We start from the raw sequence: 25,953 nt of genomic DNA, 5'->3' as shown, positions 1-25,953 counted from the left end.
AGATTTTCACCTGGCTATTAAAAAGAAAGCATAACATTGCATGGTAATTTGTGAAGACTTGAGTTGTATGAGATGGTTGGGTACCAGGAAATGTGTATCTGTCTTTCATCGCATTATAAAGTTAAAGAAAGAGTCTCCTGATCATTTCTGATATCATTGCTTGCTATATTTTCCGGACTCCACAAGTCTCTTCATGCCAATCTCCTTTGCCGATAGCATCCCCTCTGAGAAACAGCCTTTTTCATATGGACTGTGTTCTTTGAAAATTTGCTTCCTTACTAGAGAAGCACCACCACTTGCCATGAGGGTAGAGACTTTACTTCCTGCCCCCACTATTCGCCAAATATTTGCTTGATGAATATCAATAGATATCTTTTTAAAAAAGCTTTTAAAGAAATTCAACATCCATCCCTGATAAAAGGTTTGGTAAAATGGAAATAAATGACTAGTTTTTAGCATGATAAAAGAAAAAGCTATCTCATATTTAAATCTTCCCTCATGCTTAATGGTGAAATAATCCAAGCATTTTCCATTAGATTCAGGACAAGAGAAATGTCCTCTATTCCAGATATAATTGCCAAAGCAATTAAACCAGAGGTTGATATAAAAAGCATTCTTATTGTTAAAAAGGAGGCTTTAAAAAAATCATTCTTGTTTGCAAGTCAGCCATGGTGAATCAGCTGTAAAACATATTAGAAAAGAAATGGAAGCATTTACCAAAGGGGCTGGTTATAAAATTAATATAAAAAAGCTAATAGCTTCACAAAATAAACAATAAAGGCAATGGAAATAGCAATCAGTTTAAAAATGTAGTACAAAGAAAATTTTATAAATAAAAAAATTATCAGAAAAAAATTTAGGCACAAGCTTAACGAGAAATGGGAAGTACCTGTGTGAAGAAACAATGTGAACAAAACTAAAATATTCTGCTCAGAAATGGATAGGATTTTATGAAGTCATAAGAAATTCAATCTGGTAAAAGTATCAATTCTTTCTCAGTTAATCTTTGAATTTATTGCAGGGACAGTATAAATACAATGGGATTTCTATTACGACTTCACAGAATTCTCTACCACTTATCTAGAAAAATAACCACGTAAGAATATCTGGTAAGTTACGGATTTTTGATGAGAGTGTCCTAGTGCAGGTGAGCTTTAGCCCAATGTCAAGCATCCTTCCATGAGAGAAATGAAAGCTCCAGAAGGGAGGCAAGATGGCGGGCAATGGAGACAGAAGTCGGAATGATTTATTCACAAGCCAAGAGAAGCCAAGGGTCAAAGGCAAGACTAGGTTCTATGTATGAGAAAGTCACAAAACAGACTCTAGAAATAAACCAGACTCGTTGACACCTGGATTTGGGCTCTCACTTCTGAAGGGGTTAGGAAGAAATCTAGTTTGAAGCCACTAGGTGTGTAGTTACTTGTTAGAGCAACTAATAATCCCAACAAACCCCAGTATTTACACTTTTAAAAATCCCTTCTGATTCATCGTGTGTGAGAGCTACCCCAGCCCTGGAATTAAATAGAAGAAATCCTGGCCCTATGCATAATTCAGGCTGACTGCAGCTACATCATTTTTGTCTGCTTTGATCCCCTAGTTCCAGAGACACAAGCATTATCTGTGGTAAGGTAACTGTGTCAAAGAAGAGAGGCATGGGTAAGGAGATTAGGGTCTGTCAACATGATGAAATATTTCAGTCACCAAATAAGATAAAGACTAGCGATGTAAGTCAAGGGGATTTTGACACAACACCAAACTAAGGAGAATGTGTTATCAGATCAACTCTGTACTATAATAGCTGTGGATAACATGCTTCTTCCATAGGAGCGATGGCTTCTGACCACTTTATTTATTGGGCTGTGGGATTGTGCTTCTTTTCTTTCCGAGATACAGTCTTAGTGACGTCATTGTGGTGATGTTTGTGCTATAGTGAAAAGGTCACTCATGCCTACTACTGCAGAAAGAGAAAAGGGGGTGAAAACCTTGTCTGGAAATTCTATCAAATGTCACAGGAGAGAGTTGAACATTTATTGTTGAAGGATGGAATGCTATACAATGATTTAAATTCACTTTGGAGTGAAGCTCTAATTCTTGTTTGCATTCTTATTAGTCATTGGGTATGAGGAAATGGTAGGCAGGACAGCCACACTCCTATCCTGACACCTTCTGGCCCTCTTTGATCTTATCATTTCTGCTGCTAGTTGCTCCACCCACTTTATGAAGATCCCTCCCTCTTTCCTGTTTTGTACTGCCTACAAACACAAAAAAGGGTGTGTTTCTATTCCTTCTCCTCCTTTTGAATAAGCCACCTGATCATTTTGTGAGGCTCACCCATGAAGGCTTGGAGATCTCCTCGGCCAAACCACCCATTAGATATATTCTACAAAGCTCATGCCAAAGACTACACTGATGTAGAGTACACATGCTCAATGACTGGATATCACATGAAGCTCAGAATCTTGCAGAGTGACCAGCTTCTCTAGTCCAGCCTCTACTGATAAGCCAGGGACCAGAGCTGGTTTTCTGCAGCTGAGAGCAGGAGAGCCTGGTTTTCATGGAATACAGAGCATGGGTAACCTGGAGTAGCACAGAGACAAGGCCTGGCAGAAGCTGAAGCCCAGATGGAGTGAGATGGGGAATATGTGGGAGGAGAGGAAGGGCAGCAGCAAGCTAAGAACTCGATCATTTCCTTGACCACCACAACAAAGGGTTATATGCAAATACTGTCAATGAATAGAAATTTACTTTCTGAAAGTTCTGAATTCTACAACTCTGAAATGTAAGTGTTCATAGGACCAAGCATTCTGCTTTCCCTTTTCTCAAGTCCTGACAGCCACCAGGAATTCTTGACACCCCTTGCCTCTCTGAAGTGTCATTCATGACTCTGCTTCTTTTGGTACATGGTTCTTGCCTGATGCATCTGTCTTTGCATCCAAATCTCCATATTCTTATAAGGATGGAGGTTATCATCTTGAGCTCCAACTCAATCCATAATCCAGCAGTGTGATATGATTTCATTATACCCATAAAGACTCTTTAAATGAAGACAGACCTGTAGTAATATGAGCCACTCTGTTGTATTATGAGCAGCGGGCCACTTCCCGCCACCCAGCTAGCTTTACCTAAAATAATTACACGGAAACTGTATTCTTTTAAACACTGCTTGGCCCATTAGTTTTAACCTCTTATTGGTTAGCTCTTACATATTGGTCTAACCCATTTCTAATATTCTGTGTAGCACCACGAGGTGGCTTACCAGGAAAGATCTTAACCTGCATCTGTCTGGAGTAGGAGAATCATGGCGACTGACTCGGCTTCTTTCTCCCAGCATTCTGTTCTGTTTACTCTGCCTACCTAATTTTCTGTCCTATTAAAGGCTAAGCAGTTTCTTTATTAATTAACCAATGAAAGCAACAAATAGACAAATGACCCACCTCCATCACAGACCCACAAGTATCAGGGTGGTTTCTCCATATTTTTGGAGAGAGGAAAATAATTTGACCCATCATAGAGAGTAATCTTCATGGAAACATTAAAGTAAAAATAACAGGGGAGCATCAGCTAATAAAATCAGTGAACAAGTTATTATCTATCAAGTTTTAAAAACTTATTTATATTTTGAGGCTAATGCTGGCCCTTTATTGACACTCTCAGAATAGTTAAATAATCAAAGATAGAAAGAGCTAAACATGTGTTGATCCCTTAAAGGGTACCCATGCTCTTTAAATAAAACATCATTTTTACCCTCATAAAACTAGAGCTGACATTTGTGTTCATGTTGTACACATGAGGACATTGAGATGTTCCCACAAATCATTCAAAGTGTGGTTACTCACTGTTCAAATGTACTGTGGGTGTAAAATGTACATTGCATTTTTAAATCTTTGCATGTAAAATTTGTCATCAATATTTCTATATTAATGACATATAACTAATACTATTTGATACGGTAAGTGAAATACAATAAAAACAATTGTCTATTATGTTTTTGTTTTAATGAAGACACTAGACATGGCTCCCAGCATTTTTCCATTGGAAGGTGCTGGTTTAAATGACAGAATTGACAAGTGGAGGAGTCTGGCTTAGATACACACTAAGGACTACAGAACACACCACGTTCATCTCTTCTGTCAGGATTCCATCTTTACAGTAAAGAACAGAAGTCTGAAACCTTTCCAGAAACAAGGTACAAATGATTAAGAAATACACTTGAGAATGAACCTGGTAAGTAATCAATATGCAGTTTACATTTGATAAGTGAAAGACAAAAATAAGGCCATCCGCTTACCCTCAGAATCAATGTCTAAATCAGGTGAGAACTGAGACAATGCAGATTACCCAGATGGAGAAGGGTCCTAGGGTCTCAGACTGTGTTAGTGTCCAATGAGACTATAAGGAACTTAAGCTAGGATGGCCCATTATAAAAGTCTCATCTTTAGCATATCCTCAGCTCCATCATGGGAGGGACTGTCCTAGCTAGAGGACACACCCATCTGACCACAGAGTAGTAGAAGCCATTCAACAATCTACTGGTTCATCTTCCTTGCCTTTGCAAAACGCCCACAAATCTTTCATGAGAGCTGCATCTTATTATAACTGAAGCATGAACTCCTGGAGGAGAGAATTTGGTGCCTCATTGGTCCACTGATGTATTCAAGCTGCCTAGGACATTTTGCTGTACAAAGCAGGTGTTCACTAAATGCTGAAGAAATGAAACAGGTTAATGAATGAATGACTGGTCTTCCCATGAAGAGAGCCTACAGGAGAGACTATGCTGTCTATGATGAGTCTGTGTCTTCCTGTGATGATCTTTATGTCCATGTACTACATGAATCCCAGAACTATGTAGTTCAGTCTTTCCCACTATGTGTACGGATGCGGTAGAGCCCATTAACCAGGAGTGGAACAAGGTCCAAGCCCAGCTGCCTATGAACCTAATTTACCCAAGCAGTGACCTCCCAGGCACCTGCTGTTGCTAGCACAGCAGGAGTTAGAGTTATGGGGGAAAAAAGACCTTTCCTTGTCTTGGCATCAGTCTGAAGCAAAGCATCTCCTTCTCTCCTAACTTTGGCCTCTGCCGCTGTTACTTCCCTTTGTGATCACTCACTCATCCACACCTGAATTGGATGCAACCCTAGATTGGCATCAGTCTGAAGCAAAGCATCTCCTTCTCTCCTAACTTTGCCCCTGCCGCTGTTACTTCCCTTCGTGCTCGTTCACCCATCCACACCTGAATTGGATACAAACCCTAGAATTCAAGGCTATAGGACCAGTCTGTGGAGGACTCTTTCCCTTTTGTCTTTTCTCCCCTCGTCCTTCCTCCCTCCCAGCCCCTTAGAATTAATCTTGCCAATTTATTTTTAGCCTTTTATTGAATGCAATTACCTATCACCTGTTTCCAATTTTTCTTCGGGTAATGAAGTATCAGTCAGAGACCAACAGAGATGGGCAGATCAGTAGGTAGAGGGCAGACTGGGGCCTAAGATGACCCAAGCAGATGTGCTGACTTCCTTAGAGTATGTGGCCAGGATGCTAGGCACTCCCCTGCTGCCTAAGCTTTGTGTGAGGGATGGGGTCATAGCTTTAAAGGTATAAGCAAACCCAGATAGGGCTGCATAACATGTCACTGATGAGTGATTGATATCTTGGCCAAAAGGTAGCAGTAACAGGTATGGGATGGAACCAATGGAGGCTGAAGAGAAAGGAAGTTGTTCTGCACACTCACACACAGCTGTCTGCTAGGACAAACCCTGCAGTGAGTCTGAAGGGCAGGCTACAGTGGGGTTTCATTGTGGGCAGAACTATGTGCTTTAGGAGTGAGACCTTTCTAGGCAGTAAAATGAACATGAGGCCATTAGGGAGGTCCTCCATTTAGTACAAGTAGTACTCAAATGAAAAGAAGACAGTAGGCATGGAAGAGATGAATGCACAGGAGGGAAACATGTGAAGCTGAAGACAGAAACTGGAAAGATGTGGTTACAAGCCAAGGAATGCCAAGGCTGGTAACCACAGAAGTTAGGAAATTGATATTGATTCCCTTTACCATAGTATGTTATAGGTAATTTCTGACTGATACTAATATGGAATATATGTGTTTCCTATTTCTTTTGAACAAAGGGAATATATTTAAAAATACTATCAGTGGGTTATATAGAACAATATGTGGAGATGTGAAATTGGAAGAGGTTGGGAGAGTAGCGGAAGGATCCCGGAGGAATTATGGGGAATGGTAGAAGGTGAATACAGTCAATATATATATATTATATATATATATTACATACATATATATACATGTATAAAATTCTAAAAAAATACATTTAAAAATTACTAATCTGGCAAGATGGCACAGGGGGGAAAGGCACTTGCTGCCAAATCTGATAACTCAAGTTCCATCCGTGGGATTCACACGGGAAAGGAGGTAATCAATTTCTACATCTCGTCCTCTGACTTCTTCACATGCACCATGTCACACATTCATGTACGCACATACACATGCATGCATGCACACATTAAACAAGCAAATCATCACAATTTTTTAATAAAAGTACTAATCTATTAAGAAAAAAAAAGCAGGATGTACATTCTCCCTAGATGTACACTCCCAGGGGACTTGGGCAATGCCTGGGCACCTTGACTTTGGGACTGCAGCTACAGAGTTGGGAAAACATATGCCTTTAGTTTAAAGCCACCCAGCATGTGCTGCTCTGGGAAGGGAGCGCTTGCAAGCTCATACAGGCATGGATATGGCAAGTGTGACTGTCTGGTATCCTAGTGTTTAGAGGCAATCTGGTTACCAATGGGTGTAACTGTGACACTAAAGCAGAAGCCCTTGTGTGAACACACTTATGTGAGAACTTGAATATTACCATCCTCATCTCACTGAGTCAACAGTTTGGGGTTATCTCAGCCAAGAACTCTGAACTGGTTTAAGCTCAGATGAAGCTCTGAGTCCGTGTGTTTTATCTAAAATCTTCACATTTCTTCACCCACATGCAAACACTTCTTTGCTCTAATTATGAACAAAATGCATGCCTTCGAGGGAGATAGATAGACGACAGATGATAGATAGATAAATAGGTAGATGATAGGTAGATAGATCGATCGATCGATAGATAGATAGTATATAGATGAATGGATGGGTGCATAGATGATAGATAGATAGATAGATAGATAGATAGATAGATAGATAGATAGATAGAGACAGAGTGAACGCACAAGGGTTAATAGGAAAATAATTATCCTCCAGTCTCCTAGGAATCAGTACTGGCTTTCTGCATTGCAGAAAGACAGAGGGACTCGAGTCCCCTTGCTTGAACTGCTGAGGAACCTCAGGCAATGGGCTCAGTGCTCTGAGGAACAGCACTACTCCTCCCATTATCCACATTTGAAGGATGCTCTAGTCTGTGCCCAGAGCAGTAAGTGTCCCAAGGAACTGACAGTCCTTGTGTGTTTTTAAACCAATCCCTCCCTGGCATGTTTTATGGATCCAGAGATCCTATGAAATGTGGGGTCATTCTACTGCCAGGATTTGAGATTGAAGATTGCTGAGAGTTGTGAGGTCCCTCATGGAAACCAATGTGTCTCAGAACTTTGGCAGGGTGGAACCAGAGGTGGGGTGGGTGGAGAAGATTGCTCTGCTGTCTAGTATTGAGTCTGACTGCTCTAACATGCCTCAAGGTAATGTATAGCTCCCCAAATGGGTCAAAATTAACTCAAGCATATGCTGGTGGACCAGACATGCTGTTTGTTCATCTGCCAATTCCTCTTGGAGTCAGGCAGTCCTGCATGAACCCACACAGAAACAGGGGTCTAATCACTTCGCATTTTGCTGGAAGTGCCCTCTTATTACGAACACATTTATTTGTTTTCCACCAGGCTCTTTCCCGACACACATGCACCTTCTCAGAGGAGATGCCCTGGGTAATGAGTTGAGTGATTGGTCCCAAAAGGTATGCTTAACTAGAGTCTGTCAGCGGGACCTGGTTAGGAAAAGATGTCTTTGCAGATGCAATTAAGGGTCTTTAGAGGAGATCGTGATAGATTTAGAGTCGACCCCAAACCGAATGATGTGTGAACACACAAGCTCAAGTATGTGTCAAAGAAAGCACAGCATATAAAATGAGAACTTGAGATACCTGGCACTTCTTTTCTATGGTGTATCAAGATCTCTAGTTATTATGTTTCTGCTTTCTTATAAGCAAAGAGACAGGGGCAGAAGAAAGAGTACAGCATTGTCCATGGCTAACAGTAAAATTAGAATAAGTTTTCTCTTTTTATATGGCCTTTCCACCCATCGCTCCTTCTACCACATCCTCAGTGCAGACCAAACTTTCAGCCTCAGACATTCCTTTGTGCTCAAGTATCCATGAGCCATACCCCACTTCCTGATGAAGGTAATACATTTATAGGTACTTTTATCGGGGTGTGGGGGGGTTGGTGTCATGCAGTATTGAAAGGGACAGAGCAACCTAGAGAAATACCAAATGGCTATGTTCCTCTACACCAGCATAATAACACTGGAAAGTTCTTTAAAGGAAATAATTTGATAAAAGGATAAAGAAAACTCCTGGAGATGTCCATGGAAACCTCATTCATACTTGGGGGTGGGGGAGTGGGAGATACTGGAGGCTGTGTGAGCGTCACAGGGGATGGTTAAATAAAGTGTGGTAGTGAGCTTGATGGGACATTATGTGACCATTAAAATGCTAATAATATAACTCTGGTATAATTTAAATGAGAGAAATGCATTTAAAATTATAAAGATGCAATAATTACAAGTACATAAAAATTTCATATGTCTGTAGACAAGGAATAGAAGGAATCGAAAAAAGAAAAATGTGGAGTCTGAGTAACCGAAATTGTTTTCATTTTCTGTTGTTATTATTATATCTTATCATTATAAATTGCTAAATTGTTAGGATAAATTTAAAGTCTGTATAAAGCGTCTACTCAACAGCCCTCTATCAATCTTGGTTGCTTCAGCACCTGCAAGAACAACCTAAATCACAGTTACTGAGATGCACCCGTAACCACCCTCAAAGAGCCTTGATTTCTTTGCCCTGAAAACATTTTGTTGCTACTGTGACTCGGACACTCGAGGTTTTGCAAGTCTCAACAAAGAAAGCATTGCTTTCCTCAGCTGGAGCCTAATGTCACAGGTGCACTGTCTCTGGACAAAAACATACTCTCAGTCTACTGAAAGAAACTTAACAAAGCCTGGATAGCAGATGCAAGATTTTATGAAGGGCATTGTCATCCTGTGACTCCTGTGGATCTGAAGATAAGCTTCTCACCAACGGATTGCCAAGTCCTAGGCAGAAGACAACAGGGCTAGGAACTGGCAGCCTTTACCTCCATTTCACTTTGTGACTGAATGATACTTGTATGAGAGGATTTTTAGGGGAGCAAGGGAAGGAAGGCTCTGCATCTAGATCCTAATGCAAGCAAAGCATCATGACCAACTCGTGTCTAATTTGTGCTGGTTATTCATTAAAATGTGTAGCTGAAGCTGGTGTGATAAATTTGTAGTACTGGAAGTCAGTGTCTCTGGGGACAGATATGAGAGACATTAGATCATACAAAGTACAGTGCCCAAGGCTTCATGAAATAGACTTTGCCATATAGCCATGGGCTTTTTCACTCCAGGTAAGAACAAAAAAACAAAATACTTCTTTGTAACGTATTTCTTCTTAAAAATGGAGAATAGAATCCAGAATAGCGTAAAGGTATTGCATAGGGAACTGGTTCCAGATAGAATACTATATTAAGGAGATGCGCATGCCTCTGATGTATACATGGGTCTGGGCAAAGAGACAGGATAAGGAAATACTATGGAAAAAGAAAGTCAAAAGAGGTATTCTCTCTTACCCATAGTTCTTTGAAACCTATTGCTCTATCTCTTGTATATTGACTTGGGAGGGGGTAGAGACAGCGGAAAAACATCACATGTCTTGTACTCATGGGTATCACTGTGTGCTAAGAATATTCTACCTTCTGGAGAAACACTGATGTATCAGAGGCTTTTCTTGAGGTTTAGTCTCTCTCACACACACAAACTACACACACACACACACACACACACACCACTATACAGTGTCATAGCAATGGCATATCTTCTCTGGAATTGCTTGGGAAAATGCAAAAACTGACCTTTTCCCCCCTTTTTTAGTGGCAGGCAACTTAATTTCTTTCCCGTTCTGGGGATTTAACCCAGTACCTCATTCATGCTAGGCAAACACTCTATCACTACACCTCAGAAATCTGCCATTCTATCCTTTGCCTTTATGAGTTAGTATCTTTTAGATTTCACATATACTAAATTTAGCATAATATTCTCCAGGCTAGGGGTGGGGATATGGGAAGATAGAGGTGACAGATCACAAAGTTTCAACTATGCGAGAAGAACAGGTGCTGGGGGTTTAACAGGGACACAAGAACTAATAGTTACTAGTATCATGTTTTATACTTGAGATTTCCTAAGGGAGTTGGCCTTAAGGGCTTTCACTGCATACACAAAAAAATCATAACCATGTGAAGGTATGTATATGGTAATTTGCTTGGCTGTGGTAGTCACTTCACAGTGCACATGTATGTGTGTGTGTTTGTGTTTATGTGTGTGTGTGTGTTGTATGCTTTCAATAGATAAAATTTGTATTTCTCAGGTGCCCTGCAATAAACCTGATAAAGGAACAAAAAGAAAAGCAGTAATGAACGATTGAAGTGAATGAGGTAGGAAACAGGCATTAGATGAAGGGAGGGGCCTCAAAGGTAAATAATCACTGGATTAATATGCATAGAGGTACAGATGTCAAAGAAAGTGGTAGCACAATGGTGTGGGAGGTCCTTCTGTCTACGTGTTGCTTTTATTGGTTAATGAATAAAGAACTGTTTTGAGCCTAAGGCAGGGAAGAACAGAACTAGGCAAGAAAAGCTAGGCTGTACGCTAGGAGAAAGAGGGTGGAGTCAGGGAGACACCATGGAGCCTACACTGGAGATAGATGAACTGAAACTTTGATGGTAGGCTGTTGGAAGGAGGGCTGCTTGTTTGTCCAGGCCACCCAGCTGCTCAGCCCTGAATTAACCACACAGAAACTGTATTCATCAAAGCACTGCTTGACCCATCAGCCCTAGCTTCTTATTGGCTAACTCTTAATCTTAATTTAACCCATTTTTTTAAATCTGAGTTATCACCACATGACTGTAACTTACTGGTTAATGTTTCAGCATGTCTTACTCGGGCGGTGGCTCCATGGCGTCTCTCTGACTCTCCCCTTCTTTCTCCCAGTATTCAGTCCAGTCCTCCCCACCTACGTAAGTTCTACCTTAGCAACAGGCCAAGGCAGTTTCTGTATTTATTAACGGTAATCACAGCACACAGAGGGAACTCCCACATTAGCTCCCCTTTTCTGTTTAAATAATAAAGGAAGGTTTTAACTTTAACATAATAAAATTACATATAACAGAACAGGTATCAAGAAAGAATTATAGTTACAATATTTATATCTATATTATCTTTTAAGGAAAACTATAACTATAAATTCTTCAACTCCATCAAAATCTGCAGAAGGATATAAATTACTTAAGTTAACAGGAAGTGCATTGTAAGCAACTTTTAAAATTCTAGAATTGACAGAGATATCTTGCTGCCTGGACAGTCACCCAAAGTTCTTCTACACCATTGGGGCATCCATCTTCAGCCTACAGGCATGTAGTATTCAGCAGACTTTTCCATAAAGCAGGAAATTTCAGAGACAGTTCCACCTATACTGGCAGTTTGTCTGTCACATTTTTCTGTGTCCTGCAGAACGTCTGGCAGACTCTTTCATGAAGCAAGAACCCGGAAGGACTGTCTTACCTTTAGGCAAATTTAGCAGTCATTTCTCTTTGGGACCTGCATGTCCAGTTAAGCAGTCCAGGAAAGAGCAGTTTCTTTCCAAAATGGTTAATCAACTCTATAAGGAGCCTCTTTAATGTCCATTTTCCTCTTGAAGTAATTGGTGCTGCCAGGAGCAGACATGTCTCATTGTCATGAAAAGTTCTAACTTTTTTTTTTTTTTTGGACTTTTTGAGACAGGGTTTCTCTGTAGCTTTTGGTTCCCGTCCTGGAACTAGCTCTTGTAGACCAGGCTGGCCTCGAACTCACAGAGATCCGTCTGCCTCTGCCTCCCGAGTGCTGTGATTAAAGGCGTGCGCCACCATTGTCCGGCTAAAAGTCCTAACTTTTAAAAATATTTTAAATGCCATGTTCTGAAGGTCTCTGAAAGATTTGAAGAATACCTACCTAACCTACCTAACTGCAATATATCTCTTTATATCTAGATAACCAAACTAATATCAAACTAATATAATTGCAATCTTGACTATTATTTAGATGACCATTTATTAACCTATATTTTTAAATTATACATTACATTTTTAAATGAACTACACAAACACAATATCTTAATCAAGAGCAGAAATATACATATACAGTACGACAAAATTTACCTTAAATTTGTATCAATAAACCAAGATCTATACAATACAAAATATTCATACACACACACACACACACACCATATCCCCCTTTAAATGTAAACAAACAATTATAAACATTATTTGGGAATATGGGCATAATTCTGTCCATACTACTTTCTGTTGTTTGGGGGTGCTATTAATCTGGTCTTTTATAGTGTATACTGTGTGCTAGGTTCATCTCAGTCAGCAGCTGGGTGAAGTATTACATGGATTTAGTCTACCATGTTGGTGCGCCAATCTGTTGAAAGGAGGACTGCTTGATTGTCCCGGCCACCCAGCTGCTTAGCCCCGAAATAACACAGAACTGTGTTCATTAAATCACTGCTTGGCCCATTAGCCCTAGATTTTTATTGGCTAACTCTTACATCTTAATTTAACCCATTTTTTAAATCTGTGTATCGCCATGTGACTATGGCTTACCAGTTAAGGTTTCAGCATGTCTTACCCTGGTGGTGACTCCATGGCGTCTCTCTGACACTGCCCTTCTTTCTTCCAGCATTCAGTCCAGTCCTCCCCACCTACCTAAATTCTGCCCTATCAACAGGCCAAAGCAATTTCTTTATTTATGTATGAGGCCATGACTTCATGTTGATACACAGATTAATAGAAATGGGTTAAATTTATATGTAAGAGTTAGCCAATAAGAAGCTAAAGCTAATGGGCCAAGCAGTGATTTAATTAATACAGTTTCTGTGTGACATTTCAGGTCTAAGCTAGCTGGGTAGGCTAGGAACCAACAAGCAGCCTCTCCTCCAACAGCAGGACTCAGTGGGAATTAGCAGAACAATTAGCAGGTGTCCAGAGAAAAAGCTCTGAGGTCAGAGAACACACTGGATGGAAAGGCAATAAAAGTTGTTTGAGTTTGCCAGATCGGCTCTGTTTATGGAGGGCGCATCTTAGAAAAGAAGACTAAGGGCCAACGAGCCCCAAGTGATAGATGTATGAGTCCTGGAGATGTTGGGAACCCAAACAGATCTGAGGCAGGAGGGTAACTTCAGGCACTGAAATTTCCCATAGTGGCTTTCAAATACACCTGCACAGGGGATTCCTGGGTGGTTATATCTCCTGCCTCCACTGTGGGGTCTGATTAAGTAGGTCTCAGGAAGGACCAGATCTGTCTGCCTTTGGGTGCACAGGGTCTTGAAAGCCTGTCTGGGTTGGAAGGCCACTGCCTGGAATGCAATGTTCTCCCTTCTTCACCATTTTCCCTTCTGTTCTTCCTATGGCTGTCTATTTGCTCTTGGCAAATACACGGCATCAATTTACTAAAAGAACTGTGGAAGTTGATGAATAAGCAAAAAATGTAAACATTTTACTTCATTTTAAATATTTTTCCAGATGAAACACTTGTAAGCCTCTGTCATAGTCTAGTAGAGATGCCACAACAAACTACCATAGACTAAGTCTCACAAACAGCAGAGATGTTCTGCTCATAATTATGGGGGGCCAAGTCCCTGCAGATTCATTATGACAGGGGCCCTCCTCCTTATAGATGGTGCCTTCTAGCCATGTCTGTATGGGCATAAAGTGTGAGCAAGCTGCTTCAGAACTATTTTGTAAGGAATCTAACACCACCACGAAGGCCAAGTCCCTTCATTCATCTAATTATCATTTAATCTTTCAAAGATCCTACTTCTTAGCATCACCACTTGGGGCATTATGTTTCAACTTATGAATTTGGAGGAGGGGGACACACAAAAATCACTCCATAACAACCCCTAAGTGCAAATGTGTGGGTACCCTTGTATGAGGGTTCCAATACATGTGTTTGAGAACCCTTGCCCTGAACAGAATAAACAATGTGTACTATTCAAATTTAAGCTGCAGATGGAACATGGTCACTGGGTTGTTGATCTATTGGGGGACAGAAGTGATAGAGGTGGGTCTTGTATTTATCTGTTGCTTTCATTGGTTAATTAATAAAGAAACTGCCTAGGCCCATTTGATAGGCCAACCCTTAGGTGGGTGGAGTTAACAGAACAGAATGCTAGGAAAAAGAAGCTGAGTCAGTGAGTCGCCATGATTCTATCACTCCAGACAGACACAGGTTAAGATCTTTCTTGTGGTGTTACACAGATTATTAGAAATGGGTTAGATCAATATGTAAGAGCTAGCCAATAAGAGGCTGGAAATAATGGGCCAGGCAGTGTTTAAAAGAATACAGTTTCCATGTAATTATTTCTGGTAAAGCTAGCCGGTGGCCGGGAACTGAGTGGTGGGAAGCGGCCCACAGCTCTCTACTACACAGAAGAAGCTATTTAAGCTGGCTAGGACTGCCTTGCTTTGTTGTGTTTAGTTTGCTTTCTTTTAAATAACTGATTGAAAATGAGGAACTTTATGAAATGCTGTAGTTGCAGTTCACAGAGAGCCTTGCCTGTTTTGATATCTGCTGTGCAGATGTGGGGAAATGATTTTTTTTATCTTTCAAAATTGACTTGGGATGGGAAACTTTTCCCCAGTAATGAAAAAATATTATCCCTATTTGCCTTCTGCAATTTTCTTTTGATGCTGACAGGCCAGACAGTGAATATTTGTGTCAGAAATTTATGTCAGGGCTCTCCCAAAGCCATCAGGTCAAGCATGCCATTCAATTGCATAAAGGGAGGGACAGTGTTGAATACCTCTGTTGAGCTGCAAAAAATCTTTAAGTGGAATGAGATTTGCAAATTGAACCATAATGATGAAGCCATCTTTACTGGGGCATGAAGCATCCTCCTCTCAATCTGGCCCCACCATTCCTGAGATCTTTGGTAACTCAATTCCTTTCTCCAAGTACCGGGTTTAAAGAGAAAAATAATCCTTACCATGAAGGGCTATAAGGTTTCAATAAAGTACAGGTTGATAAGCGCTCAGAGTGGTGTTTGGTAATGATAATGGGGGTTTAATGGGATCTTCCAGAAACAAATGAATAACTGTAGATAATTTAATGGAAAATTATTTATAATCTATAGGCCCCTTGGAGGAAACAGGAGAGCCTAGTAGGAGAGCGACTGGAGGGAGGGAGAGAAGAGTGGAGCGACAGGAGCCAGAACCTGGAAGGTAACGTTGAGAGAATATATGATCTTTTCAAATGGGAGGGATCAGGACACAGAGAAGACAGGGTTCCCCGGTCCTGCCAGGAATGGATCCCGAGGAACAGAAGCAAGAAAGGAAGGCAGCAACGTGGGAGCTGTGAGTCGATCTTTTGCAAAGGGCAGCAGGGAGAAAAGACACGGGCACAGCTGCCATCCCTGAAAGACCCCACAGATATGGGTCCTGAGACTCAACAATGAGCAGGACGCATTCTAGAAAGTCTCAGAATTCTGAGCTGCCAATAGATGCAGACATAAAGAAACATTGGTGCAGAATAAAAAATCCTATTATAAAACAAGGAATGACCCCTTAATCCAGGTAGTACAGAAGTATAAAATGTTCCTGAGGTGATCCTTTAGCAGAGTACTGAGGATACAATAAAGGAAATCTGGTATAGATATATCCTATATCTATGGTGTCCTAGATAATGAAGAGAAGAGTAGCATGGAATATGATAATGGTTGCAATGTAACCCTGTGGATTCTGGGGTAATGTATATGAATTTAAAAAAAAAAGGTACTAGGAAAGTTAGAAAGGGCTGGGACATTCATAGAGGGCATCCTTAGTCATGATAAAGAGGAGTTGAGATCTTATCCTAAGAGTAACTGGAATCGGGGGAGGATTTTAAACAATAGAGTGACTTTATGATCCAGGTTTCAGCAAATTGATTTTGATCACCTCGGCCATGGAAGCACTGCTTGCTCTGGTACTGACCCAGAAGGGCCAAGTCTAAAGATACAGGAAAGACTTTCTGCAGGGTAGGAGAATCCTGAAGTAGAAAGAACATTGTTCTAAAACGGAGGCCATCCTGGTATGATGGAAAATCTTGGCTGGAAGCTAGTTTAGCACTGTAGTTGCCAAACTATAATATAAATGAGTGTGGCCTGGGGACATGGACAGCACACCTCTCAGGAGATCTGTTACAGATGTGCTTACGGAAGCCTTGGAAGTGCAACAGACAGGCACATCTGATGGAGGAATTACTTTTATTTAATAAAGAAACTGCCTTGGCCCATTAGTAGGCCAGCCCTTAGGTGGGTGGAGTAAACAGACAGGATGCTGGGAGAAAGAAGCCGAGTCAGGAGTCGCCATGATTCTCTCATTCCAGACAGACGCAGGTTAAGATCTTTTCTGGTAAGCCAGCTCGTGGGCTACACAGAATATTAGAAATGGGTTAGATCAATATGTAAGAGCTAGCCAATAAGGGGCCGGAACTAATGGGCCAGGCAGTGATTAAAAAAATACAGTTTCCGTGTAATTATTTTGGGGCATAAACTAGCCATGCGGGCGGCCGGGTGCCGGGGACGCAGCCCTGCCGCTCGTATTACAACACACATCTGATGGTGTAGCACAGGAAAGTTGATGGCAGATGCTGTAGTGACCTAGCCTGGGCTACCTACCCCAGAGATCTCATAGGCTGTCAGGGTGCTCCGGGTTACTCCTGGGAACCAGACATACTACTTTCTGCTTTCTGGCACAAGGAAGAGGGAGGAAGCAGGAGATGACGAGGCAAGTGTTCCTAGCACGTCCTTGGAGGGTGCAAATGGATCTGCCAACATGTGTGATGAGCTCTTTACGCAGCAGCCTCCTCGAGGGTATCATGAAAGCTGACATAAATCTCTGGTGGGCTGCCAAAGACCTGCTTCCCGGACTTGATGATAGGCAGAAAAGCTCAACACAAGACTCAGAACACATGCTCATAGGGGTGCAATGCACTTGGAGAGCTATTTGGCAATAGGTACCAAGAGTTACAAAGAGTATTCATGCCATTCAACTCTGCAATTGTGAGTGTGTGTGTGTGTGTGTGTGTGTGAAGGGAAGGGTGGTTGTTCAATGTAGAAAATACATTACCCAGAGGAGGAAGAAAAGCCAGCTATGACATTGAATGGTTCCTTGGTAGCTATGACAGCAATATATCTAACTCTTACAATATTTCAGCATTGTGAGTTTGAAAATTGCTTTTGCCTAGACACTACTTTATACATTAAACCAATAAACTAACTTCCCAAATAAGTTCATTTTGCCTCAAAGATATTTGGGTAGTATTAGAAACAGAGTGTGAATTCAGGTTAATTTGATTTGAAGGTCATGTTTTCTTTTCCATCATGATACAATGCTACCAAAAGCCTTGGTTCATCATATGAAATATGGGAAAACAATAGAGGAATGGAAAAGTAAATTCTGGAATGCATACTCAGTGGACAATTATGCAGTCATTAAAAAAGATAAGCTGTTTCTATGGTACTTTAAAGGCATCGTGATTGTGATAAAATGCTTAATGAAGAATTACAATAACAAATTTTATGTAATTATTGTTAGGTGAAAATGTATGCATATTAATAAAGATAAAACACAAGACAAAATAATTGTAGTGGGGAGGAAATTATAGGTGTTTTTCTCTAATAACAAATTTTCTGTAATGTGGTTATAAAAATTATCTGAGGGAGGCTAAGATTACAGAATGAGGGTATAGTTGAGGAGCACACAGAGAAGCGTACGCTTACAAGGTCCTTAAGACATCCTGAGGTTTTTCAGGCATGATGAGTGTGGGTGAATTGTTCAAGGGTGGGCTTTCTCCCTTCTAGCCTCTTCTTCAGAAAGGCCTCGTAGGTCACTCCCTTCTTCTACACAGTAAGACATGTGAGCTTCAGTACTGCCAACTGTGTCCCAGGACTGCAGACAGCACACTGACCCAGAAGGCAAGGAAGGGCAAAGCCCTGAGCATCATTGCTGACAACATGTCTGTGAGGCTTTCTATTGCCAGTATGAGAGGATCCATGACCTCGGAAGCAAGCCCATGGGCATGCCCATGAGGATTCACTAAATGTGGTAAACTAAGGCAAAAAGAGCCACCTTTACTGAGAGCAGCACCATTCCAGGTCTCCCGGACTGAACACAAAGGAGAAAGGCGGCTGGGCAGCAGCATCCATCACTCTAACTTCCCACGATGCGATGGTGCGCTCAGCGTGACTCCTGCTGCTCTGACTTCCCTTCCCGGATGGACAGCATCGTTAAACTGTGAACCAAACCCTTTTAGCCCCTTCGTGTTTTTTGTCAGGGCATTTCATCACATCAGGACGGAAAGTAACAGCTACAGTGACTAATGCTGGGGATGGCAGCTGTTTTCCTGGGTCAGGTCCCATGGGCATTTTCCAAAGACTCCAAAAGAGCAGAAGCACACCTTGGTAAGAAGAAATAACAGTTGTGGGTGCAGGGAGTTCGCCAGTTCTGGTCTTAATTTTACCTTCCTCATACCTTCCTGGGAAATCTCAACCACATGCTACCTAGGTCAAAGGAGCAATGAAAACTTTAGTTCGGCTTAGTCTTGATGCCTGGAAGATGGAGGGAATATGCCCCAAATGGTCCTTTCTAGGAGGTCACCGAAGGAAAACTGGTCTTGACATGCTCCCTGCACCTCCACACACAGGTTTGGGTCCTTTTGGGTGTAGGTTGATCCTCAGAAACCACAGCCAGTTGCTCAATTTGTTTTTAATACCTCTGATCCCACGGACTCTCTGTGTTGATTCTAACATCCTTGAGAACAGCAGCCAGTTGCCCAATTTGTTTTTAATACCTCTGATCCTACGGACTCTCTGTGTTGATTTTAATCTCCACATTGAAATGACTCTGATTCCAACATGTGCAGGCCTTGTCTCAGTGTACAGCTGACAGGACATCCACAGCTCAGGGTAGACGACAGTGTCTAGGGAGCTTTACAAGGGTTTCATATTGTCTCATTTTCTTGGTCCATAATTCTCAGGTCCCTGAGGGTATTATGACAATGTCCATAAAGACTATAATTATTGCAAAAAGTGTTTGAAACGAAAATAGGCTTAGACCGGAAAAGCTATGTACAAATTAGTACTAAGAGCACATGGGCAGGGCTGGAAAGAAGACTCAAGGGTTAAAAGAACTGGGTACCCTTGCAAAGGACCCAGGTTCAATTCCCAGAACTGACATTGTGGCTCACACTGTAGCTCCAGGTGCAGGGGATTAGAAGCCCTCCGCAGTCGGCGGGTGTGTGTGTGCACGTGCAAGGACACACACAGACACACACCTCACACAGACATACAGGCAGGCAAAATGCCAGCACACATTACATAATATTTTAAAATTAAAACACAACAATAAAAACACAAAGAGAAACAAGATTCTATGAGACAGACTGACAAGTTTAGCTTTTCACCGCCACCCACCAAGGCTCTGAAGCCATGCTGTATCCTGAATGCGGAGCTCATCTGACTGGAAATAAGCACCTCTAGTGTCTTGACATTGAGAGGAGTCCCAAGGCCACGGCAGGTTCTGGTGGATTATTTGCATTTATATGGGAATAGGTATTAGGGAAAGTGAGTACACATCTACGCCATCCATGCATCTCCTTCTGTTAGGAAATAACAATCTGAAAGCTAAACTTTCAAACAAGGAGCAATCTATGTCCAGTCTCCTAACCTTGAGTGTATAGATTTCCATCCCAATCTGGACATATTGTTCTACTCTCCTCCCTTAGATCCATTTCTATTGAACACATAGAGCTATTATTTTGAGCAGAATTTTGCGATCAATGGGAGGCATATGAGTGCTTCTGCTTGCTGTCGACAAATCTATAAGAGGGGGACGGAAAGCAGGAGTCAGACTCTCCTCATCAACTGTTTAAAGAGAAGCTCACTCCTATGTCTCCCAATGCTGTTCTACATCCTAGAAAGATCAATTGACACATCCCAAATAAAGTAATTACAAAGTAATGCATAGCCTGTGTTGCCAGAGAGCCATTAAACAAGATAAAGAGGATTACACAGAAATGGAAATGTGTTGGACATGGTGAAAAGTCAAAATGTGATCATCAACATATCAGAGACGCTGCAAATTGATGGTGTCCAGAAAGAAAATGAATCTGTTTATAAAATGCTGGTGTGCGAAGGAACACATATAGGAGTGACCTTCTACTCCCTCTCTGCATGTCATGACGTGATGTTAGAATGTCACTAAGATTCTTAGAGAATGAATTATTTGTTTAAAAAAACATTAAGCGGTCAAGGCTGAGGAGATGGCTCAGTCGGTGATATGTCTGCTATGCAAACACTAAGTCTTAAATTCAGATTCTACCATCTATTTTTGGGCATGGTGGCACATGGGTGGTATCCTAGCATCAGAGTAGAGGAAGACAGGTGGATTCCCCAGAGCTACTGGGCCAGTCAGTCTAGCCAATTAGTGAGCTCCAGGTTCATTAAGAAACACAGTAACAAACAAATATACAATCCACATGGAGGTAGAGAGCAGTAGAAAAGAACACACAAAGTCAACTTCTGTCCTCCATTCATTGCTGGAATGCTTGCACACACATGTACACACAGAGACATGAACAGAGTCGTTAAATAATCTTATAGAAAGAGATTTGGTTCAAGTTTGAAGTACACTATTATTCACCAAGCAATTATTTACTGAGTGTCTGTTTTTAGCAGGTACTGCTCTAGGATTTGGAACAGAGGTATAAACAAAGACCCAGAGCTTTAGCAAGTTCGTGGCTAAGAAACTGAATTTCATGAGTTAAATGCAGTCTTGTTGGTCATTTGGGTATCATACATGCCATTAAAGATTACTGCAGAATCTGATATAGACCCTTGAGATTTCACACGGTCCTATCAGGTCGTGTCTGTGAACGAAGCTAATGCAAGCTTGGCTATCATTAGAAAAAACTCCAACCCTCATACATTAACAAATCACATTTGCAATCAGTGTGTCTCACATAAGGAATTGCATTCTTTCCTATGGTGAATATTACATATGCAGGTCTTATCTTCACAGCACAGCAATTATAATATAGGGAGACACAAATAAATATACTATAATGTTAAATTATGGCACGTTATATAGGAATGAGAAACAATTGTGCAGGGGAAAGTCTCATTTTAGGGCAATTACAGGGGGTCTTTCTGAGAAGGTAAAAGGTGTACAGTAAAATGAGTTGGCCAAGGAAGAGTAGGCACATGAGCTTTCTGACGACCAAGAACTCTGAGCATAATAAAAGGAGGCAGAAGAGATGGCCATGGAGACTACAGGGAAATAAGAGTGAGAAGCACAATTCCTTCTGACCAAAGTAGGCAGTTCTGGTTTTATGTGAAACACAACACAGCTCTATAAGTAAGGTAATAAAAGTAAGGGGGATATTAAAACAAGCCTAAATATAGATAAATTTAATATTGTTTTTTTTAATATTTATTTATTTATTATGTGTGTATGTCTGCAGGCCAGAAGAGGGCACCAGACCTCATTACAGATGGTTGTGAGCCACCATGTGGTTGCCGGGAATTGAACTCAGGACCTTTGGAAGAGCAGGCAGTGCTCTTAACCACTGAGCCATCTCTCCAGCCCCTAAATTTAATATTGTAAAGATGTCAATTACCCGCATATAGTTTTACATAGTCAAAGCTATTCTAATCAAAATGACAGCAGATGTTTTCATTAAATTTGATGAGTAGATTCTAAAAAGAAAGCCCCTGGGGCAAGAATAATCAAGATATTCTGAAGGATGAGGCAGAGGGATGTGCTCTATCAGAGATTCAGGTTAAATGTGGCACCATAATAATTTTGGACATGTGTGGTTGTTATTGAGGCCAGTGGAAGACAGAAATCACAGAAGAAAATATAAAACATATCAAGAATTTAGGGGTAAGCTAGATATACAGCTAGTAAAGTAAACTGAGAATGACTCAACTAAAGTATTTATTCCACACTGGAAAAAGTACACTGTATACTCCATCTTGCACCATATATAAAAATAACTGCAAATGAATAAAACACATATCTCAGGAGCAAAACTTACACATATTAGTAGAAATACAGGAAATTGTTCTTCTTGAATTGGGTTAGGGTTGACTTGTTTTGAAAAGAAAAAAGGGGAACTGCTGTGGGATAATGCTTTTGTACACTGTAACGATTTGTCGCTTGTATGAGCTCAATAAAAGTGAATATTAATTTTCCTAACTGAATAATTCCCAATCTGATTTTCAGTAAAAGACACATGTTAATAATATGCCTAGAAAAAAATAAGAGACCAAGAAAGCCATGAGCACCTTTATGACAAATTGAAGGACATGGTATGCAGGCATGCATGTGTATGCATATATACATATATAGATATATTGATAGATATATGCATATGTATGAACATACAAATCTCTATGCATATGCAAGTGTATCCATTTGGGTGTTTGCATGTGTTTGTCTATTATACATGTATCATATATACATGCATATATGTGTGTTTGTGCATATAAGCATGTACATGTATATTCTATATGTGTCTGCGCCTAATCATCCAGATGTTTGTATGACTGTGTGTTCATGTGTTATGTGTCTGTACATATGTGTCTACATGCATTGAAACCACAAGAAATTAGAGCAAAGTTCTGTTCTTTGGCGCCAGATGTAATGGAATTACTTCTTCCAAATTAAGAGTAAAGTAAAAAGTAATGAAAAGAAAAGATCCAATTGGATTGGGGAGGAGAAGAAAAGCCATCTGCTATTTCCTAAACAATGACAGAGATAAGCTGGAATCAATGGCAAATTTTCAGGGGCTCAGAGCTACCACCTGTCCTGATAGTAGATGAAAACTTGCAGCTCCCATTCATTTATGTTCTAAATACTAAAGGACTCTGACCCAAACAGAAACACAACGCAGTCATTTAAAAGCAATGCCGCACTGCCCAGACTGGCAGAATTCCATAGAAGTGAGTGGTAAAACATCAGACATGAAAAGAGAACAACCTACGATGTTTAAAGACATTCTCAGCAACTTACACACCGCCTCTGGGCAGTGTATTGAAAAGGACATGGCCACCAGGGGAAGCGTCGCTCACTAGTCATGTGACTGTGTACAGAGGGGTCCTCTACAAAGGTTCTGGTCCCATGCAGTGCATCAAAATGCAGTTCCACATAAGAAGCATGAAAGAGGCCACCCTGGGCAAATACAGGGCTAAGATCATGGTTCATGTTCATCCTTCATCTCTCCTGGAGATTTTTTTCTTCAATCTAAAATTTTCCCTCAGCAAATTTCTAAATGATATTATGACAAGAAGTCCATGAACTACAACTGGGAGCCTCTTGAGACGACAGGGCAGCTCTCCCAAGAGGTTACCGTCCTCTCTACCGTGAGCTGGAGCAATTCTAGGGAAGGAGTTAGGAAGTTGAGTGTGGTATAAGGGTAAACACTAATCACAGATGCCTCATCAGATGTGAACACATGTTTATTTATACTCACACCAGCACACACACAATAAACTCAGAAAATATAAACTCTCCCACAAACACACCAACACTCGAACACAAATGTACTTGCATGTCTACACTGCATTCTCATGCATTGGCTCCCACAGTTTACAGCTGAACTGAATGACTGATGTCTCTTCTGGAAAACCTATTTCCTGGAGAATGAGTTTCTGTTCTTAAGTAACATGTGCTATACATCTAATGATGTCTTTCACCATGTTCCCCGGCTCCATCACAAATACCCATGTTGTAACAGAATAAAACAGAGCACCCAAGGCAAATATATAGGTACCGTTGGTATCTTGCAGGGGAGTGACAGGTGGTTATAATGAACCTACATGCATAAATGCAACTTACTTCAGCACACGTCTCCTTCCTTCAAGACTCTGAGAGTCAGAAATCAGCCTTTTCAAGCAGAGCTGTTCCTAGTAACATACCCGTCATCCTGCCTCTTATACTCAGACACCGTGCCCTGTCTATGGCATCTATCCAGAGATGCCTACATATTTAAAGTCTCTGGAAGGAAGCATCCTATGAGGAGTGAGTGATGAGCTGGGGGATCTAAAATAAGAAATGGCTCCCAGACATCTCAGAGCCCTGGCTTTTAAGATTTAGGAAATACCTCTGGGCAAATATTATGTGTTGTGTACATGTATATCTTTCTTAATCTTATGAAAAACAATAAAACCAACTTCTGCTATCTAGGAGAGGAGGAAGAGTCATAAATGAAGTCTATGATGGGCTACTGCATCTGAGTTATAAGAAGCAATTATCAAACATAAAGGGATGGTGATGTAATGCTGTCTCCCATCATGTCTGCCAATACTACATACCCTATTCATGCAGTAATCTTGAGGGGGAAAGGCCAATCAGGGCTTCTCAAAATTTAAGCCTTTAAGAGCATAGGCACCTTGTATCTGTCTATGAATATGAAATAAGCTGGCTTCAGTGTCATGCAACAGAAGCAGGTAGAGGCTAGCCCACTAAGATAGAATATGGAGTAAGCAATGATCAGGCTGTGTTTATTTAGCAGGTACTTAATAGGATAGTAGAGGCTGGGTTTATCTCGCATTGTGCTTATTTGAAATCCTGTATCATCTTCATTGAAGTTTCTTTAATAAATTTAATATTAATAAGCAAACAAATACACTCAAATCACACAGCCAGGACCTTCTGTAAGAAATCCTTAGCTATTTGAACTGCAGTGAGACCTATCTAGCTACCCTCTCGTTGGTGTAACTATCTCATTATTTATTTACATACATTTTTCAAGGGTTCAAAATGTGATAAAAAAAAAAATAGGTTCCTTTCTGCCAGGCAGTGGTGGTGCACGCCTTTAATCCCAGCACTCGGGAAGCAGAGGCAGGTGGATCTCTGTGAGTTCGAGGCCAGACTGGTCTACAAGAGCTAGTTCCAGGACAGATTCCAAAGCTACACAGAGAAACCCTGTCTGGAAAAAAAAGTAGGTTACTTTCTTAGGACAGTTTTAGGTTCAAAGTAAAATTGAGGTGTGATAAGAGGTAACATTAATCTTTAACCAGGTTTAAGCCACTAAATAACTTAGACACAAATTCCCTACACCTCGTGTTAAGACAAAGCACAGTTCTACACATTCTTTTAAAGAATGTTCAGTGAGTAAATATTATGCAGAACCTACAATGTTGGGTGTTCAAGACTAAAGGCTGATATGGAATCAGAGAGCTGATGTTTTAAGTTCAGATCTGAAGGTCTGCTGGCTGAATTCCTTTCACTCAGCAGAGCTCAGCCTTCTCTTACCCAAATCTTCACCTGATTGGCTAGGGCCCTATTCATGTTATATAAGTCAATCTGGTTTATCCACAGTACACTTGTCTAGTTAATCTAACCCCAAACATCCCTACAAAAGTGTACAGTGTAATGACTGATCACACTTCTAGACATTGTGAACTAGCCAAGATAACACAGAAAATTAATCATCGCAGAGCCCATAACTCATGGTGCTAAAAGCCCAAGGGCTTAGATAAGGGTACAGTATGGTACATAATCAAATTGAGTGTGGTCTGTGGAAGAGCATTTAAAAAGCAAGTGGCTAAAAAGGAAACAAGAAGAATCAGTCTGGGA

At 40.9% G+C, this 25,953-nt stretch overlaps 1 protein-coding gene across 14 annotated transcripts in view; it reads right to left on the bottom strand.

Annotated features, from left to right (window-relative positions):
* Nucleotides 1-25,953, bottom strand: part of Ptprt (protein tyrosine phosphatase receptor type T) — a 1,077,234-nt gene that overhangs the window by 345,242 nt on the left and 706,039 nt on the right. The window lies entirely within an intron of this gene.

The sequence above is a fragment of the Chionomys nivalis genome, chromosome 9 (assembly GCF_950005125.1).
Source record: "Chionomys nivalis chromosome 9, mChiNiv1.1, whole genome shotgun sequence".
In the NCBI taxonomy this organism is placed as follows: domain Eukaryota; kingdom Metazoa; phylum Chordata; class Mammalia; order Rodentia; family Cricetidae; genus Chionomys; species Chionomys nivalis.
The sequence above is the reverse complement of the archived record's forward strand: the minus strand, read 5'-3'. Positions and strand labels throughout refer to the sequence as shown.